The sequence below is a fragment of the Xenopus laevis genome, chromosome 4S (genome assembly GCF_017654675.1).
Source record: "Xenopus laevis strain J_2021 chromosome 4S, Xenopus_laevis_v10.1, whole genome shotgun sequence".
Taxonomy (NCBI): domain Eukaryota; kingdom Metazoa; phylum Chordata; class Amphibia; order Anura; family Pipidae; genus Xenopus; species Xenopus laevis.
The window spans coordinates 49,042,233-49,063,498 of NC_054378.1; the positions used below are offsets into that span (position 1 = coordinate 49,042,233).

At 38.9% G+C, this 21,266-nt stretch overlaps 1 pseudogene; it reads right to left on the minus strand.

Moving 5' to 3' along the window:
* Positions 1-858: 858 nt before the first annotated feature.
* The window catches only part of LOC108704064, a 48,620-nt pseudogene continuing 28,212 nt past the window's right edge, over positions 859-21,266 (minus strand).

Sequence of the window (21,266 nt, forward strand, 5' to 3'; positions counted from 1 at the left end):
CCCCATGTAAAAAACAAATGTTCTACTTTTCATTACTCCTCTTTCTATTCCTCTCCTATTTATATTCCAATCTCTTATTCAAATAAGCGCATGGTTGCAAGAGAACTTTGTACCCTAGCAACCAGATTGCTGAAACTAGAGAGCTGCTGAATAAAAACGATCTCAAAAACTACAAATAATAAATGAATAAAAAATGAAAACCAATACCATTCTCTACATTATCCTAAAAGCTAATTTAAAGTTGAACAACCCCCTTTAAAAAAATCTGTTTGGTCATACAAGGAAATCGCAGTGAATCTGTATAGTAGTTACAATTTTAAGAAAGGGTAGGAAGCTTTGTTGAAAGCTTTAAAAGAAAGCAACTTGAACACAAATCACATGAAATAAAGAGGTATGGGGATTTGCCTGTTAAATTATGCAAGGGAGTTTCTTTGGGTCAAAATAATAATCTTTAGTTTTTATATTCTCAAAATGTTCTTGCAGTATGCATATTGATGGATGTGGAATGATGATCCCATAACCCAAAAGTAATTTAATTAGAAACTGTCATGGAAATGATAAGGCTTACCAGAGATATATTACTATAAACACAACATTTAATTTGGTAATTTTAAGGAAATTAAATTGAGATTATTTTAGGTAAAATGTTCAAATTACACCCTACTGGCTAAATAAGAGTTATTGGAATCTTATTGAACTGAGGTCCCTGTTTTGGAGATATTTAGCAAAGGAACTTATATGATGCACAATCTGAACTCTTAAAGCACAAAAAAAACAAGATGCTTTGATCTTGACAGCCAAATTTGGTCAAATTGCTTTACAGATTTTACACGCTTCTTTCTCTTCGAGCGATAGACATTAAACAGTGTCATATTTTCTAGACTTCTTGCTGGGGGTTCCAAGGGACATATGTGTGAAGATTATAAATAAGAAAAGAACTAAAAAACACAAATGGTTATTACAATAACTCAACAACAACATTTTTGAACAATGTCACAACAGTGTAGCAAGCTGACTTATTTGATTTCTAAAAATGGGCTAGGTCTGGACCCATAATGCTAAAAAAAAAATATTAAATGAGGTTTTGGATGTCAAAAGCAAATACCAGCTCAATAAGTAACAATTAAAAAGTGTCTGGCCAACCTACTTAAATCATTTACATTAAAAAAAACATCCTTTGCATCCTAACCTCATATGCAATATAGTACTTTTCTACAATATGTAGTAAATAATCTTAGTAGGATGTCCAGTCACTTTTTCATTGTAATTTATTGAACTGGTGTTTGCTTTTACAACCCAAAACCTCATTTAGTTTATTTTTTATTTTGGGTCCAGACCTAATCTAATGATTTATGTATACATGGAAGGGTTGTGGACTTTCCAGTTTTCACCTGAACAGTCCAGTTATTGTAAGGGCTGTCTGGGTGAAAATTGCATTGTGGATTTTTATTACACAGCTTTTTATGTGTGAGTGACAGGTCCCCTTTAACTGCTGTATCTTAAATTGAATAGCAGATAACATTGTTGGCATGCTTTCCATCTTTTCCACTTCTATCTTGCAGAACCCCCTGGTGCTGCAACGGCAATAGTCACTGGCAACAGGAAAGAATAACAACTACAAGTCTGTAGTTTATAACATAAATGCAATGCTATAGACAGTCAGTTCTACTCCAAAAGAAGATTAAGGAACATTTAATTATATGAATCTGAGATGTTAATGTGTCATATGAGACAGAAGACCTAATCTTGCTTCATGCTGCCTTTCTATTGAGGGAATGATTTCTCGTTTACTCATTTTACCACTGAAACTATCTCTAATGGGAATGACTGCAGGTTAAATGCTATACAGGTAAGGGATCTGTAATCTGGACATCTGTTATCCAGAAAGCTCTGAATTACGCGAAGGCTGTCACCCATAGACTCCATTTTATCCAAATTTTTAAAAATGATTTCCTTTTTCTCTGTAATAATAAAACAGTATATTGTACTTGATCCAAAATTAGATATAATTAATCCTTATTGGAAGCAAAACCAGTTTATTGGTTTTATTTAATGTTTAAATTATTTTCTAGTAGACTTAAGGTACGAAAATCCAAATTTCATAAATATTCGGAAAAACCCCAAAGTCCCGAGCATTCTGGATAACAGGTCCCACACCCATACTAGTAAAAGTACATTATGCACAATTACGTGACACAAATGTGCAGGATGAAGTATGACTATAAAACCGCCATACAAGCCAAGGGCACTCCTTGAGAGTCCATCAGAATAAATCAGTGTCAGAGGCACTGCTCTGTAGTTTGGGCAAAGTTGCCCATGCAAAAGCAAAGTATATACACTGTCACTGTCATATTATTTTTAAACATTTACATTAAATAAGATGTATTGCAGTTACAATGCCACTGCAATGAAAACATGTCTTGTCAGTACAGTTAAGGGTGGAATTCTTTATTGGATTTCTCAGATGAGAAGTGCTGAGATTAATACGTTACCAAGAGGTCTCAGATTAGAACTGTGCATGCTACATAGTAAAGCAGTCATAAATAGCCTTGTTGCCTTTAATTAAATCAGTTGTTAGTAAAGGTTAATGAAATGGAATGGAGCTTGGAGAGAGAAGTGCAGTGTCTAGTGCAGTGATCCTCAACCAGTGGCTCTCAAGCAACATACTATATTGCTCACCAGTCCCTTGAATGTTGCTCCCAGTATCTTAAATTTTGGTGCTTATTATCGAAGTGCTGGTTTGGAGGCAAGTTTTGTTGCATAAAACCAGGGGTACTGCCAAACAGAACCTCCTTTAGGCTGCCAGTCCACACAGGTGATATCAAGTTGGAAATCACAGCCCTTATTAGACACCTCCTGGAACTTGTTCATGCTTGTATTGCTCCCCAACTCTTTTAACATTTAGATGTGGCTCATGGGTAATAATGTTTGGGGGCCCTGGTCTATTGTATAGTAACTGTAAAGCAGGTTAACTCTGTGCTTTGCTTGTCTGAGGGACAAAGTTCATCTGCCGGGGCAACCCAGCACAAAATCACATTTTTATGCAGTGTAATCCAAGTCTACTGATAGAACAGACAAATTAAAATGTGCAATGGTTTACTGAGAATTTCAGTGCTAAGCCCATCAGCACATACAGTAGCTGATATGATATCACAAGAGATGCCTCACAGCAATGTGTTACTGCAGTCATCACTGGTTATCACAAGCCTGCACCTTACTCTTCACCTCCAACAACAGTCTATGGGAGTTACAGCTTGATACACTCCCAAATGACTGAAAGATGAAACACAATCTGCCAATCACTTCAGTGTCGGACTGGCCCACCGGGAACCAGGAAAACTGCCGGTGGGCCCAGGTGTCAGTGGGCCACTTGCTTCTAATGATTTGGCCTATTTCATGGTCATTACCTATTTCTTTATGGGAACAAAGAGGCTTAATAATGGAAGAATAGATTATAGTATGTAGAGAAAAGACACTAAGAGAATAAAGAGGTTGAGTGAGGAGAGGAAGAAGTTTGAAAAGTGGGCCCTCAGCCTAAGGTTTTCTGGTGGGCCCCTGGCATCCCAGTCCGACACTGAATCATTACACAAATACTGTATATCATAGTTTTTACTTGCTAGCAATGTAGTTCCTTTTGACAGACTGTTGCATAAATATTATCAATCCAATGGTGCTGACCATGTAGTTCAGCTCTTGCAGAGAGGCACACTCAGGCATATTCACCAACTGTGTACATTTTCACCTAGGCAGCAAAACATGGCATTATTCTATAGTAGAACAACAATAGTAATAAAATGTTTAGCAGTGTTTAAATCAAAAAGCTTTTACCACAGGTTTGTCAAAAGAGGTTCAGGTGGTAACACAGATAAGCCTTTCGCTTGCGAAAGGTTAAGACATAATTAGGAATCAGAAGGCTGCTGAAAGATTAGCTTAAATGCCAAAAAAATATGATTATTTTGTTATTGTTGAACTTAGTTCCTTGCAAGGATTACAATCCATTTGTGTTGTGTGATCCAAAATGTCAAGGCACTACTGGAAATTAAGTGTGGTCTCTATTATAATGAAAAGCAAAGTGCTGATGTTAAACACTTAGCTTTGCAATTATGGCCATATTAAAATTTCCACTTTGTGCAGAACTGCTTTTGTACATAGAAGGAATTGTATACAGAAGTCTACAACTGGACAAATGTTTTTTTTTTTCTTGGGAGATGGATTTAGGCAAGTAAGTGGTGCCATTGTTTTCATATCTACGGGGCTCCAACTTTCCTGCAGGAACACAATTCTTTTGCGATATTATAAAAATGATTACCCAAATAGGAAACACAATAGAAAATGTTCTGCCACAAAAACTATTGACATGCTTGTAACAATGCCTTAGTATAATTCTGTTCAACATGAGGTTCTGAGTTCATAATACTCTAATTCAGTGTTACATCTAAATCAACCACTGTTTTTCAAAATACTTAGGCTGGAACTACACGATGCATGTAATGTAATGAAATTCCCTTACAATCAAGGGAAACACTTTAATGAAAAGTCAGACAGGCATATTTCTAAAGTGGGGGTCAAAAACCTTTTTCTTACCTGTGAGCCCCATTCAGATGTAAAGAAAAATGGGGAGCAACACAAGCATGAAAAATGTTTCTGGGTGGTGCAAAATAAGGACTGTGATTGGCTATTTGATAACTCCTATGTGGACTGGTAGCCTACAGGAGACTCTGTTTGGTAGTACCTCTGGTTTTATGCAACTAAAACTTGCCTCCAAACCTGAAATTCCAAAATAAGCACCTGCTTTGAGACCACTGGAAGCAACATCCAAGGGCTTGGTGAGAAACATGTTGATTAGGAGTCACTGGTTGGTGATCACTATTCTAAAGGGTGGCCTTTGAAGACATTGTGATGTAAATTGGCAACTCTACTATATTACAGGTGAGGATGCTGTGTACTCTGTTTGGAGTCATTTGAGAAATTCACAAAAGAACGCAAAGCACTTTGAAGGACTTAGTTAGTTTCACAATGTTTCCACTGCTTTTCATAACCATGTAGAGACAATTATTCTCTGTAACAACATTCCTAATGCTTGCATATATATCTGACACAGCTTTCCATTATCCAGAAAGCTTGGAATTACAGGAAGGTTGTCAGCCATAGATTCCATTTTAATGAAATACATTTTAAAACAGATTTCTTTTTTCTCTGTAACAAAATCAGTATCTTATACTTGATCCCAAATAAGATATAATTAATCCTTCTTGGTGTGAAAACATTCCTATTGAATTTATGTAATGTGTAAATGACCTTTAACAGACTTTAGGTATCAGCCTCCTACCTAGCCTACACCAGGATCTATTGCGTTGCCCTTGGTGCAGACTCATGCATCAGATTTTGGTACAAAATCCAAACTTGCAAGCTTCAGTGAAGAAAACTGCTGCCTCTGGACACAATATATCCAGGGGCAGGCTAGGTAGGAGGCAAGCTGATGCCAGCTTATTCATATTTCATGATTAAAGGGATCCTGTCATCTGAAAACATGTTTTTTTCAAAACACATCAGTTAATAGTGCTACTCCAGCAGAATTCTGCACTGAAATCCGTTTCTCAAAAGAGCAAACAGATTTTCTTATATTCAAATTTGAAATCTGACATGGGGCTAGACATTTTGTCAATTTCCCAGCTGCCTCTGGTCATTTGACTCATGCCTGCACTTTAGGAGAGAAATGCTTTCTGGCAGGCTGCTGTTTTTCCTTCTCAATGTAACTGAATGTGTCTCAGTGGGACATGGGTTTTTACTATTGAGTGCTGTTCTTACCAGGCAGCTCTTATCTTGTGTTAGGGAGCTGCTATCTGGTTACCTTCCCATTGTTCTGTTGTTAGGCTGCTGGGGGGGGGAAGGGAGGGGGGTGATATCACTCCAATTTGCAGTACAGCAGCAAAGAGTGATTGAAGTTTATCAGAGCACAAGTCACATGACTTGGGGCAGCTGGGAAATTGACAATATGTCTAGCCCCATGTCAGATTTCAAAATTGAATGTTTGCCCTTTTGAAAAATGGATTTCAGTGCAGAATTCTGCTGGAGCAGCACTATTAACTGATTCATTTTGAAAAATATTTTTTTTCCCATGACAGTATCCCTTTAACATAATTCCATACAGGAGCTGCATCTGAATCAGCCCCAATGCTGGTCAGGAACTATTGCATCAGCCCAGGTATAGACACACTTGGCAGATTTCGGTGTGGAAATGCTCGACTTTGCATTTTCATTCTGAAATGTGTGGGAATATTTTGTTTTTAAAGATAAGCTAGCAATTGAGAAAAAAAGTGTCACAAGATTTGACTGATTTTTTTTTTTTCCCCTCGTTCCAGTTTTTATTTTTCACAAACTCGCATTTTGCTAAATCTGCCCTTTAAAGTATAATTTAAATGGAAAGAAATGGACATGCTATATTTCAATATGTTCTTGGGTTATGTTATAAATAAAGTAATTGTGGTTGTGGATATAATTTGGTGAAGTAATATATATATAGTAAATTTCTTTTCTCAATACAGAGACCACATAAAATTATATTTTGTCCATTGTACAAATCAGGGTAAAAAACACTGAAGGGTCTTCTTGTAATTAAAGCTGTCAGCCAGTATGTATAACATTAAATTACATTATGTATGGAGCATAAGTATGACTTCCCAATTTAATTGAAAAAAAAAAAGCTTCTTCATGGCTTGATCACCCAGCTAAACCTCAGTGAAAGGTCATAACATAGGACACAAGGGGATCCCCCTGTGATTAGAAGAACGGTCTCATGTTCAGCAGTGAAGGTTGTTTTTGTACAGTGAAAGTAGGAAAGCTATGGAATTTTCTCCCAGAGGAGCGCTATTTGTGGATAAGGATGATAGATTCAAGAAATGGCTAAGTGCCTTTTGTTATAAAAACAAAAACAGAAGATGCAAGGGTAATGTTATTAATTATAACATATTATAGGAAACCCGTGCTTCTATTTTTAGCTCTATTAGTGTCTCTTTTTTAACATATACAATGTGAAGATGGGAATTGATAAAGACACATACATCTGAAAGTATAAAGTGAATGACTTAATTGCATAGATGTCAATTACAATGATTACTATGAATTTTACTAGAAATAGAATTCAGAAAAAAATCGGCACCTAGCTAAGAAAACACTAAATTACTGTATGTTTTATGTACGTATACAAAGGAAATGAACTCTGTTGATTGCATTAATATTACATCAATAATCCCTGGTTAAGAAAGTCCTTTCATTTAACTTTCTTTCTTATTAAAGTTCACACTTTTTATTGAATGCATCTAAAGCTATAAAGATGTAAATATATGTTTCTGTTGCCTGGATTTAGTATAGTGAGTATGTTAACAAAACCCCTTTGAATATCATGAATATATTTGTTCAGTATTACACATGGAATTCCATGTTACAGGAGTATTGCAGTTAATAAAAATATATAGTGTCCTCATTTGTGAAACCTTTCCTCCATGCTGTTTTCTGCATTCTGTTGGTATTGACGTGGGAAGTTCCCCGTGTGAAGGAAACTGAAGTACTGAGAGGAAACTGTAACTTTCGGCACCCTAAATCCAGAACCAGTGCTAGGCTCCCTGTTCTCGGCTCTTTCTTCTGCCTTTAACAGCCACCTTTCACCACGGGTGAAGCCCTCAGCTAATTGGATGCCGCCAGGCAAGAGAGAGGAGCAAAGCAAAAGGTTCTGGACGAGCAAAGGGGCATGATCGTTTCACCAAGGATACTGGATGGCAGAACACAGGTTGGAAGACAGGCCAGAAAATATAAGGTGGACGGGCAGGACGGACAGACAGGGCCAGCACAAGTGGAGTAGAGAATAGACAGGCCGGGTCGGTACAGTCAGAGTTCAAGGAATGGTCAGACAGGCTAGGATGAGCTTGGAGAGGTCAGAATGAACAAGCAGGCTAGGGTCAGGATACAGAGTTCAGAATAGTCAGGCAGCAGGCAAGGTCAAAACCAGAGGATTAAAACAGGATTCACGTAGAATAAACACCTAGGACCTACCAAATGGAACCTATCAATGGGCAATGGGTTCAACACAGAATCCCCTTAAATACTATTTGAATTTAATGCCATTGTGCCGTGACGTCATCACGCAGGCAAATAAACCCAGAAGGGGAACCGGCACAGGAGGGTCAAGGTTGCACGAGGAGGGTGTCCCTACTGGAGGCGGGCATCCCCGCCGGCCACTAGACCACCGGGGAGAGCTATCATTGTTACAGTAACCCATGTAGACATGGGGAGAACATACATACAAATTTGCAAAAGAATGCACAATCTGGAGTGGAACTCAAAGTCCCAATGTTTCAAGGTAATAGTGCAAAACACAGTCAGTCTAAGTTGATACATTTACATTATTTACATTATCCCAGTATAGCCCTGTGTGTTTAAATATACAAATAAAATGGCCAATATGCATTATATGCTATTATATAGATAAGAAGATGTAAATAAAAGTGTTATTGCTAGAAGAACTGCAACATATAGGAAACAATATTCTAATTATTATTTATTCGAATTATTAATTATTATTTACCAAATATATACTGTGTGTGTATATATGTATATGTGTATATATATATATATATATATATATATATATATATATATATATATATATATATATATACACAGATACAGTATATAGCCATCAGTAAAGAAAATGTACTTACCAGGAATGTGCACGTGCTGACTTTGAGGAGGTGTCCCACTATCTGTTATGATGATTAGAACATAATGTACCCTAGGCTCCAGGTAACTAATTCCCATTGATAAATATGTCCCTAAATTAAATAAACAGTATTTTTACTACTGATACACAGGTTTCTGTTATTCATATTTTACATATGTGTAATAGATTGGACAATATTGTTATGGGTGAATATTTGATCAAGACATTTTCTCACAACAGACAATCTCCAGCTTTTGTTCTAAATCTCAGGTAATACAGGTTTTTACTTGTCTGCAGTTTGAGTATTACTGAGCGACATCAAACTCAGTGGTTGTCAGGAATATTCTTGTGCCATGATCATCTCCATGGCTGAGGTTGGTGGAGAGGGTCTTGACAAATTATGTTGCAGCATGGAGTAAATTTAAGTTCTCCACTTGGAGGAACCAAACAAAATACATAATTATGATACTTAACCAAATAATTAAACCGTAGCTCCAAACCAATCCATACCATTAAGTGCCTTTATTCTCCATCATGACTGAAGCGTTGGCTCATTTGAAAAGGTGAAGGTAAACAGGGCACTGTTTTCCACTGAGTCCAGGTGAAATGCCCTGATGATGATTCTCAGATTGTCTCTCCTTGGAGAGCAGAAATATTCTTCAGAATAGTCTCCCACCAAAATTGGGATATTATCGTTGACGTCCTGGATGTGGATGACAACTTCAGCTGTAGCTGATAGGCTGTGGTTTCCTAGAAATAGGCATCAGTAAACATTTATATTGTGGCAAGAATTAAAGGCACATTTATACATTTTTGCCGAACCTGGGGACAATAAATAGGACTTATATTGAAAATAAATTCAGCCTATTAATTTAAGTACTGATGTAAAATTGTTTTGTTTTTCCCTGAACAACGTTCCCTTCTCTCCCCTGTAAACAGGTTTGAATGGAGATAATGAACAGGATGATAATGATAAGGAACAGTTTGTTTTTAAAATGGGTTATCTGTGTATTAACAATTATTATAATTACCTTCTTTTCCTAAAACAGTGACTTGGACGTAATAACAAACACAATACATAAATAAGACAATTGGCTGAAAAGTCTGGTGTATATTCAGCACAAACCATATTCATTGAGTAATACGTTGAAAATGGGTGTATATTACCTCTATCAACATTTACAAAAGAACATACAGTAATACTTAAACTAGCTAAATCTCCTTTATTCATATCACACACACACACCGTTTGCATATATTTTGCCTGAGCTCTATAATTATCTGTGGGTGTTGCCCTCCTCCCTAAAAAAAAAATTAAAAACCTGCTTCAGAAAGCTGCAATAGTGCTGTCCCTCACTTTTGCTGCATGTGCATTATTGTCCTGTTTTGGGTTGTGGCCAGTTAGGAAAGATCCCGAGTGTGGCCAGGATTATAGCAATATCTGTAAGATTACAGATATATAATTATACTGTTTGTATGAAGGTTCCTAGAGCAATGGTAAAATATGGATATGTTGAATAAAAACAAAAAACTATAAGCATATGTACTTTGCCCAATAACTGAATAAAATGCATTTTCTGCTTGCACACCTCTGAGGACTCTGAGCAACTAGTAGCGTGTCATTCGGGCGTGAATACAGTCATCCCTATTGAGGTAATAACTTCAAGCTGTACATTGTAAGCAATCACAGACTGACTCATTGCTGCAATTATAATATGCATTGTCAGTAAGAAGAGAGACCATTTCAAGGCCCTCTGGTTTGCAAAACAGATGTTTATGGGCACAAAAACAGGGAGCTCTTGGTAGTAGACAGCAGTCTGGAGAGATTAATTGTACAACGATCTGCATTTAAACTCCTCTGTGATTATCTCAATTGTCTTTAATATCACAAACCACAATGAGTAACAGTGTGATTCGTTTGTGTTTTAACTTGCTGCAGCAATAACATTGGACAATAGCTGTTAGCAATTAGAGCTCTTTTATGAATGCATGCACAAGGAAAAAACTATTTATAAATGTACTGTAAATGTACCTCTACATGTCCTTGCAATGTGTGCCAAACTCCAGTCCTTGCAATGAATGCCTAGTCAGTTCAGCTTTGATGTATTGCATGCAATTGTGTGCAAGGTGCAAAGCACAGGGCACAATGATGCAAGGAAGCCCTGGAGTTAACATTTCAAGTGCTTTGACTGGCAGCCCCGAAAGTTAATTTATAGCTTATTTATTTAAACAAATTTAGATTTGATTTTTTGATTTTGAAACACACACAGTTGTTGCCACCACAGGGCTATGGTGCATTATATAATGACTATTTATTGGTATTACTGGCCCTTTAAAACTGTTTATTAATTAAACACAAAAAAAAAGTTGTTTTAAGAAAACCTTGAATGTACTGTATTTCTGTTATTTGGGAAATCTTTTTAAGCTTCTCGGACTTCTTATCTGGCAGGCTACCAACAGACTAGAGGAAAGCCAGGGTAATTTTAGTGCTCAAAAGTTTATATAGTTCACAAAGGGCAACATGGAGATAAAGACAATCCATAGATTACATCAATAAAGGCACTGTAGGATCTTGTTTATTTAGAACAGTGATCCCAACCAGTGGCTCGTGAGTAACATACCCAATCAAATGGGCATGATTAAGGGATTGAATCCCGAAACACGTAAGGCGTAAGATCCTTGCAGGAGTTGGCAATAAACCTGCTATTTGTTTGATCGGAGTGCCGTCCATCTTTTTGGCTTTTGATGTGGATTTTAGCAGTGGGGACGCTGCGGACTGAGCACCCGACAAGGAGCAAAAGGAACAGCTTATGGGAAGGTGAGCTTAGAGCAGTCCTTTTGGTTTGAGTGAGGTGTTTAAATCAGGAGACTCCAGAAAAATACAGGGCAGTTGACATATTTGTGAACCAGTACTGACCAGAATGTAATTTTAAATTCAACACAAAAGTTTTAAAACACAAAATGGTCTGTCAAGGAAATCACTTGCTTTCATTGTTCTAACTGCATAAATTATACATACTAACAGGTTGTTTTAGGTTAGAAGAGAGGGTTCCAAAACACAGTTTCCCAGGATGCCACCCTTTATCCAGGTGATTAATGGCAATGTTGCAAGGGGCAGGGGCCAAAAGAGGGGGTGAGGCTGTGATTTAAAGAGACAGGGCCATGAAGTAAAGAGTCAGGACATGGCATGGAGTGGCAGAGATTTGGTGAGTAGACAGGGGTATAGGAACATTGGGGAAATAGAGGGGGAAGGGATGAGGACAGATCAGAGGCAGGATGGTGGCAGAACAACTAGGGATTAAAATAAATACATTTGAAATATGGGCCCTAACCTTGGCTGGTATTTCACCTGCCAGGTGGCAACCCTATCCCAGGATCAACCCCCTTTTTTGAGACAAGTGTCCTGCTTCTTTCCCAACAGTTTGTTGTTAGGTCCTTTGTGTTTCAGTTATGATCCAAGGGTCCCATTTTGAAGTTTTATATACTTTCTCATTTTATTAATAAGTGGGGTTGGCAGGTGCAGTTTATTAGTCACTGCTTAGGAACATCTTTTCTTTTCACATTAAATTGATGCAGGCTTTCTCTTTGACAGCTCCAAATTTGCCATGTTGTGGATGTTTGCTGCTAATTAATTATTACCAAAAATAACATCTTATTGAATTTATATTCCTTAAATAGGAGCTGCTGTGGCTTAGTCAGCCTGTATCCTGCGTCACTCTTGAACCTCTTCCAAATGAGAAATGACCCCGATTCATAAAATGCACTGCCTAAGAGAATAGAGCATCTGGCTAGTTCTCTGTGAAACACATCTTTTTTCACTAAGAAGAAATCTTGAGAAAGAAAGACATCCCTGCAGAGGTATGAAGCTACATTGTTGCCCCATCTATTGTTATAATAAACAAATCTTTATTAGTCTTTAGTGCATTTCCAGGGGGAGGTTTGAAATTCATGCACAATGGTCTCATGTCTTTAAATGTTCTGAGTATGTTTCTAATAAACAATGCTATAAACTGCTATTCTCACCAGCTATTTCAAACCTAAAACTGGAAGAATTTTTTTTTAAAAAAAATGTAAAAGGCTTCTGATTAGACATAAGCCAAATTGCCTTAAATACTATTTCTTTGTAATATGTTCTCTTGCTGTCATGTAATGCAATCCTCATTTGGTTTAATTCAGTAACTAACAATATAAAAATCAAACATGATTGCAGCTGGTTTGCCTGCAGTAAAAACTGGTTTAAAAATATGCGGATCTAGTTGGGGATAAAAATACTGGCTGTATGCTTAGGCAAACATGATTATGATGAGAAATCACAAATTCCACTTAAATATTATTCATCAACCGTTGTGAAGTCTTTCATTTTAGTCCGACCCTGAATAAAAAACCTATAATAGTACTGGAACAATTTATTTTAATTCAGCAGAATCACATGAAAACAGTTGTCCTTTATTAACTGTTACTAGTGATGGGCGAATTTCTCCCGAATTTTGACGGACAATTTTGACGGCGACAATTCTGATGCGCATTAAAGTCAATGGGTGCCTTTAACTTTCGCCGGCGTTAGAATTGTCACTGGCGTCAAAGAAATTTTGACAACGGCGAATTTTCGCGCCAATCTTGTAAATTTATTCGCCAGAATCTAAACTCGGAAGTCCACTGCGAATTCGCAGCTGGTGAATACATTCGCCCATCATACGTAGCACTAAATGCCTGTTTATTTTTAGTACTCCTTTTTTTCTTATTTTTATTTTTTTTAGTAAAGCCATAAAGGCCCTGATCGACCAGGAGGACTTATTGAAGAACCTTCAATACGTGCAACTATTTCTACCTGCCAGTCTACCTAAAGCTGGCCATAGACGCACAGATCCTATTGTATGAATCCTCGGATCGTGTGTGGAGAGTGCCGACATCTTTCGTCCGGCAGAGATCCCGCTGCAGCCCATTGCGCATACGGCCGAACGTTCAGATTACCCCCGATATAGCCATGCTCGTTAATGGCATATCGGGGAAAGATCTTTGTGTCTATGGCCACCTTAAGTCTCATGAAAGAGAACATCAAGTTTATTCATCATACAATCTGTGGGGTTGATACTCCTGGCGGGGGGGGCTGCACTGGTGGCTGAGGGGTTCAACCTTAAGGCCAATTTTAATAATATTTAGAGAGAACACCAATCTTCTATATACTCATGAAAGCTTAGCATTAAGGTCAAACCGAAAGAGTATATTTATTATTGTACCTATGGCTGATTGGTTGACAGAGCAATGATTTCATATAGGTAACCTTGCTATGGGCTATAGGGTATCTTACCAACGCTTCAATCTCAAAGGGCAGCTTAAACCAATACAATAGTACTGTAACTCTGTTCTTGCAACATGAGGTTATTGGGTGGTTAAATCAAACCTAAGACACTCAATGTGATGAAATAGAAGGCCTAGTGCTGTATAGGACCCAGGCATAAAGGCAGCTTAGTGGAGGCCCTGGCTGACTAAAGTTTGAACTATATTTTAACATTTTCAGTGTATTTGTGCAAAACAGTTCACTATCCAAAAGACATGTGAGGGGGCCCAAATGAAAGTCTGGCAAGGGGTCCAATTCTGCCTAATGAAAAGTAAGCATAATAATTCTAAGCAACTCTCCATTATATATTCATTAACAATATTCAGTAGCTTTAAAGTTATGCGTAACTGTTAAAAGCAGCATCAATCTGGTGATTGCACAGTGACAGGGGGTTTGACTATTACAGTAGTTTAAAGTAAAAGATGTTCATTCATTTTCATACACACTCTGGATGACATCAGTGTTTGTGAATCAGCCTCCAAGTCACCGTCAGCTTGATGATCCATGCTAAATTATTTCAGATTTATAGCATGGGCTGTATACAAGGACAGTCTACTTACAAAGTTGTTTCCTTTTAAGAGAAAAAAACGGCATACTTCTGTGCAGCTATCACTGGCAATGAATAAGCTGAATGAGAGACATTTGAGTCTGAAACTCATCTAGCAAAATGAATCAGACTGAGGTCTGGAAAAAAATAATAAAAAATAATACTATGGAAAAATATACCCATATCTTTGAGTACTGTGTTGTAGAGTAAAGTGCTGTTGCCTTAAAGGAACAGTAAAATCCAAAAATAAAAATGTTTTAAAGTAATAAAAATACAATGCAGTGTTGCCCTATGTGTGTTTGATTCAGAAACACTACTATTGTTTATGTAAATAAGCTGCTGTGTAACAACGGGGGCAGCCATTCAAAGGAGAAAAGGTTTAGGTTACACAGCAGATAGCAGATAAACTCTGTAGAACATAATGATGTTATCTGTTATCCACTATTCAACCTGTCCTGTGCCATATATCCTTTTTTTAGTTTCCGCCATTGCTACACAGCAGCTTGTTTTATTTTGAATTATAGTAGTGTAGAAGAATACAGCCATTTACAAAAAAATAAATAATTCTTCCCTTTATGTACCATACACGAACATTCCCAGGGCAATTAAAGGAAATGGCTAACAAGGAAACCAATCTACAGATTTGAAGAATCACAGGAAAATAAAACAGGAATAAAAACATATCCCTAGAAAATAAAAGCTGCCATTTGACAATAGTAAATGTCAATCAATTAAGAGATACAATTTCCGGCATGAATCTCATGTAAATCAAGAATTTTAAATCACTGAAACTGCAGCAGGGCTGGGCCAGGCCGACCGAGCACCTGATTGACCACATAACCACCCATCCCCCATGTAGAAGACGGCTTTCTTCCGGGTTAATTTGCAGAATTACTTACCAAACTGAGGAGATTGGTGTATACTTTACATTGATATTGTTAACATGCAGAGAAAAAAGCACTATCCGAATACTACAGCCTCTGGAAAATTATCCTCTATGACAGGGTCACCAGCATTGTGTAAGTGATGTAGCATAGTATGAACTGTTCATCCTAGAATCCTGATAGGTTTTCCCTGTATCCTGCTCTTTTCTGCCTTCCCTATGCCCTATGTGTGTGCCATACTCTGCCTGCCCTATGCTCCCTGTGTGTGCCATGCTCTGCCTGCCCTATGCTCCCTGTGTTTGCCATACCCTGCCTGCCCTATGCTCCCTGTGTGTACCATACTCTGCCTATGCTCCCTGTGTGTGTCATACTCTGCCTGCCCTATGATCCCTGTTAGTACAAATTTGCGGACTCGGTGGACCCGCATAAATCTTTGGTGCAGAGAGCAAGAATTTTCTGTGTGATTTGGACTGAGCGCAGCACTCACACCAACTAGATAAATTGTACCATACTCTGCCTTCCCTATACTTCCTGTGTGTGCCATACTCTGCCTGCCCTATGCTTCCTGTGTGTGCCATACTCTGCCTGTTCTATGCTCCCTATATGTGCCATACTCTGCCTGCCATATGCTCCTTGTGTGTGCCATACTCTACCTGCCCTATGCTTCCTGTGTGTGCCATACGTTGGGTTTGTTAGCATTTGGAAATTGATGTTAGAGGTCCCTAAGGTGTTTAATCATATGTTGTGTTTTCCACAGGAGAGGATGTAGGGGAGGGTATGTTTATGGTATATTTTACACATATGAGATGAGTGATATCGCTGCAGTGAACACCAACCATTTGTTGTTTTTTTTGGTGTGTTACAACCATTAACATGGACATGGTCTTAAAAGTACTTGAGATAACATGGGTGTGGTTTAGAAGGGGTGTGGTACAGACTAAACAATTTGCTTTTCAGATACAGGGTTCAGTTCCATATCAGGTCCATCCAGCTGCTGGTTGGTTTCTATCCTACAGTAAAGGTGCTGAGTGCCACTGGCTCCCCTGCACAGCCTGGAAAAGGAGGCTGCAGGAAGTGGAACAGATAGATAAGACTAGTACGGGTTTTGGAGAAATCCAAGACACATTTTTAAGCACATTCCTTCTGTATTTAAAAGAGTTTAATGTACTGCCATATTCTTGTTTTTAACACAATATATCTCAATCAAATACCACATTTAATATAACAAATTTTATATATGCATAAGCAACAACAAAATAGCAAGTCTTTTTTAAGTTTTTGTGCTAATGTGATTTGGACATTACCTTCAACAATTTCTTTTTGATGTGTACCTTTATCATGATACAATATAGTATAGTGAATACATGGGAACTGGTGTTTAGGGGGGGGCAGAGGGATATACAGTCATATGAAAAAGTTTGGGAACCCCTCTCGTCTTAATAATAATTTACTCGACTTCCAACAAAAAAGATAACAGTGGTATGTCTTTCATTCTCCAGGAACATCTGGGATGTTTTCTGAACAAAGATTTTTAGTGAAGCAGTATTCAGTTGTATGAAATTAAATCACACGTGAAAAACTGGCTGTGCAAAAATTTGGGTGCCCTTGTAATTTTGCTAATTTGAATGCATGTGTCACGGTCGGCACCCTAAACCAGAACTAGTTCCTTGGTCTCGTCTCGGCTTCACCAGTAGTGTGACCGCCTTTGGCTTCGGGAGGAGCCCTCAGCTGGACTTTTCGAGAGGAGCAAGGCGAGGAGTTCTGGCATGCAAAGGGGCACGACAGTTGTTAAAGTCAGTTAGGCCGAAGGTCGCGGTACAACAGGATAAGACAGATTCATGGTCAGACTGGCCGGGTCGAGGCAGGCAGATAGCTAGAATCGTCAGGCAGGCAAAGGTCAAAACCGGGTAATCAATCAGATGGGATGTGGCAGAATTGGAGTCAAATAACAGGCAGAGGTCAAACCAGAACATCAATCAGGTGGGTTATCAGAATCGAGGTCGGTTTCAGGCAAGGGTCAGTTTCCAGAGATCAGAGTAGTCAAACAGCCAGGCAGGGTCAAACACAGAAATCAAACAGACTAGAAGCTTTTCAGCACAAGGTATAAGGCACGAGGAACAAAACCTGTCACGGGCAATCACTAAAGAAAAAATGTCCCTTTAAATACTATTTGAATTTCGCGCCATTGCGTGCTGACATAATCACGCCAGCGCGCATGCGCCTATAAAATACGGAAGTCCGCGTGCAGCGAACACTAGGAAGCCGGTATGGAAGGAGCTGGACGGCGCGGCGGGCGTCCCCGCCGCACCACCACTAGACCACCAGGGTGAGGATTTGTTACAGCATGTAACTGCTCAAAACTGATTACTGGTAACACCAAATTGGTTGGATTAGCTCATTAAGCCTTGAACTTTATAGGCAGGTGTGTCCAATCATGAGAAAAGGTACAGTATTTACAGTAAGGTGGCCCGTTTCAACTGTAAGGAATGTAATCAGGAAATGGAAGGCCACAGGCACAGTTGCTGTAAAACCCAGGTCTGGCAGGCCAAGAAAAATACAGGAGCGGCATATGCGGAGGATTGTGAGAATGGTTACAGACAAACCAAAGATCATCTCCAAAGACCTGCTGTGTGGCCAGTTCTGGGACTGGGGTCCTTGTTAAAGTCGAGGGTCGGATGAATTCAACCCAATATCAACAAATTCTTCAGGGTAATGTTCAAGCATCAGTCACAAAGTTGAAGTTACTCAGGGGTTGGATATTACAACAATTCCATCCCAGGATAGAACTGCTTTCTGGCAGGCTGTTGCTTCTCCTACTCAATGTAACAGAAGGAGTCGAAGTGGCTTTTTACTACTGAGTGCTGTTCTTAGTTCTACCAGGCAGCTGTTATCTTGTGTTAGCGAGCTGTTATCTGGTTACCTTCCCATTATTCTGTTGTTAAGCTGGCCATAGACGCAAAGATCTGATCGTACGAATCGAGGATTCGTACGATTTTCGGAACGTGTGTGGAGAGTCCCGACATTTTTCGTCCGGCGGAGATCGGTCGTTTGGTCGATCGGACAGGTTAGAAAATTTCTGTCGGCTGCCGATAATATCTCTGCGTGTATTGCCGATCGTACGATTTTCAGTGGGAGACTGTCACTAGCTTTGGTTGGACATAGATATCGTACGATTGCTGTCAGGGGCAGAACATTGCTGATCTGTTCTTTAACTAATCTGACTGGTAAGACTTTGATCTGAATGGTTAGTGGCGGGTCGGGAGATGGGAAAGTCCGATCGTACGATGATTCGTACGATCGGATCTTTGCATCTATGGCCAGCTTTAGGCTGCTGGGGGGTGATATTACTCCAACTTGCCGTGCAGCAGAAATGAGTGACTGAAGTTTATCAGAGCACAAGTCATATGACTTGGGGTTGCTCTTTTGAGAAATAGCTTTCAGCACAGAATTCTGCTGGAGCAGCTCTATTAACTGATGTGTTTTGAAAAAAACATGTTTTCCCATGACAGATCCCTTTAAGATAAAGACATACCTTTTTCCTGCACCATACCCTGCACAGTGTATGTGTCTTCAAGGACTTCTCTGTCCAAAGAATAAAGAAGCTGGATCTTCCCAGAATGCTCTTGGATGGACAGCCATTTCTTGAAATAATTCCTGATGCTGTAACTATATAAGTAACAAGGATATTGCTTTTATATTGCATAAATGTAGAGAGAGAACAACATGTGCTGGAGCACTAGGTTCTGTTCTAGACAGGGCACCATTTGCAAGAAGCTTGTTTGAGTTCCTCTAATTAATTCCTCAATTTAATTTAAATCAAATAATTCAGCATTCTAAACAATACCTTGTACATGATCCCAACTGAGATATACAGTAATAAATCCTTACTAGAAGTAAAACAATCCTACCGGTTTTAGTTAATGTTTTAAAGCTATTTTAGTAGAGTAAAGTATGGAGATCCAAAAAACAGAAAGACCCCTTATACGAAAACCCCCAGGTCCCATACTTGGATATAAACGAAAATGTACTGTGCACAGTCTAACATTTCCTTTGGCCAGGGCCGGAACTAGGGGTAGGCAGAGTAGGCACGTGCCTAGGGCACAAAGCTTGGAGGGCGCCAGGCACGTACCTTTCTTCGCTTCCTACCCCTAGTGGCTGAGTGCGCTCCTCTTCAGTCCTGCGTACTGTTTGTGCGCCTGTGCATGCGTGCGCGTACAGGAGGAGAGCTTACCAGAAGGGGGTGGCGGTCAGTCAGCGCACATGCGCAGGTACTTCCAGCACGCACGGTGGAAGGGGCGCCACGGCTGGCTGGGTTGCCTGGGGCGCCTGGCCGGCGTGGCCCGGCCCTGCCTTTGGCAACTGCCCTCATGCAATTTAATACCTACATTCATTAATGAGTCCTAAAATGTATTAAACATTCATCCAGTTATAAGCTCTGATCTGAATGTATAATAAAGATAAAAAATTAGGGGAAAGGTGTCTAGTCCTTCTTGTGATCACCATCTTCTACACAGTGTGGATAATAGATAATAAAAATGGGATGTTTCATGGAGATATCGGATGGTTCAAACATAAAATTACCCTTTTCATCTCCATACCTGGATTAGTTGTCAGACATACAGTAGTATATGCTTAGCCTCACAAGCACACCCATATTGTGTATTTCAAAATCACATGAACATTTAACTTCTTCATTCTTCTGTGACTTGTATTTTTTAGCTAATAGCTGTGCATTAGCATCGAATGACTCCAAGTTCCTGCAGTTTAAGCTTTTGTGTTTTTGTTCTGGCGCGTGGGAAATTATCAGCATTTCAATTTTATCCATGTGCTTTCTATTAAAGGGTTGTTCAACTTCCAAACACTTTGTCAGTTGAGTTGTTTTTTGATTGTTCACCCTAAACAAAGATTTTTTTCAATTACATTCCATGTTTTATTTTTTGCTGTTTTCCCAAAAATTAAGTTTAATGTTTAATGTTCAAGCTTTTCAATCTGGCGGCTCATTGATCCAGGAGCCGAATCTCAACTGTTACCATTTGCTACTTTAGTTGATACATTTAGTTGATACATTTCTCAGCAGCATCTGTGGAACATTAGCAACTATTGTATCAATTCTAACAGGAAGTGGGAGAAAAGAAATTCTCTAGCCAGAGTTTAAAGAGTAGGAAAACGTTTGTTGGAGATTTCTGTGCAAGGCCAGTGTGCAGTGGTGTAATTTGATGTTGACTGGGCCCCACAGCAAAGTACATTTAGGGCCCTCAACATATCAAGAAGTTATGCTGTTTTACCCATATATATTGAAGTTGCTCATTAATTAGGGCCTCATGGGGCCCCCTATATCTCCTGGACATCCTGCAGCCGCAGGGTCTGCTTCCTCTGTAGTTACACTCCTGCCAGTGTGTCCATGCTGTAAGAGAGACAGCAGAGATCCTCCTGCAGAGTTTTGGAATCTGACTGAAATCCAGCTAGAACCATTCCAAGCCTCCAGCTCAGTACTGAGAGTTTGGAAGACCAGTGCCATATTTACATAAGGGAACTCATGGGCCTTACTCTGAAGGTAGTGTTGAGAGGGCATTTTGTTCTCTTAAATCATGTCATGGCATGACAGGCAGCTTGTAGAAAATAATAGTTATATAAGAACATTTGAAATAATGTTTCTACTTAGAAAAAAATTAAATGTGTATTTCCTGTGCTATTTTCAGTTAAATGCACAGTTATTCGACAAGGAAGAGCTTTACTGTGCATTGAGCTATCACTCATCCATACCGATTCCCTGTATAACTT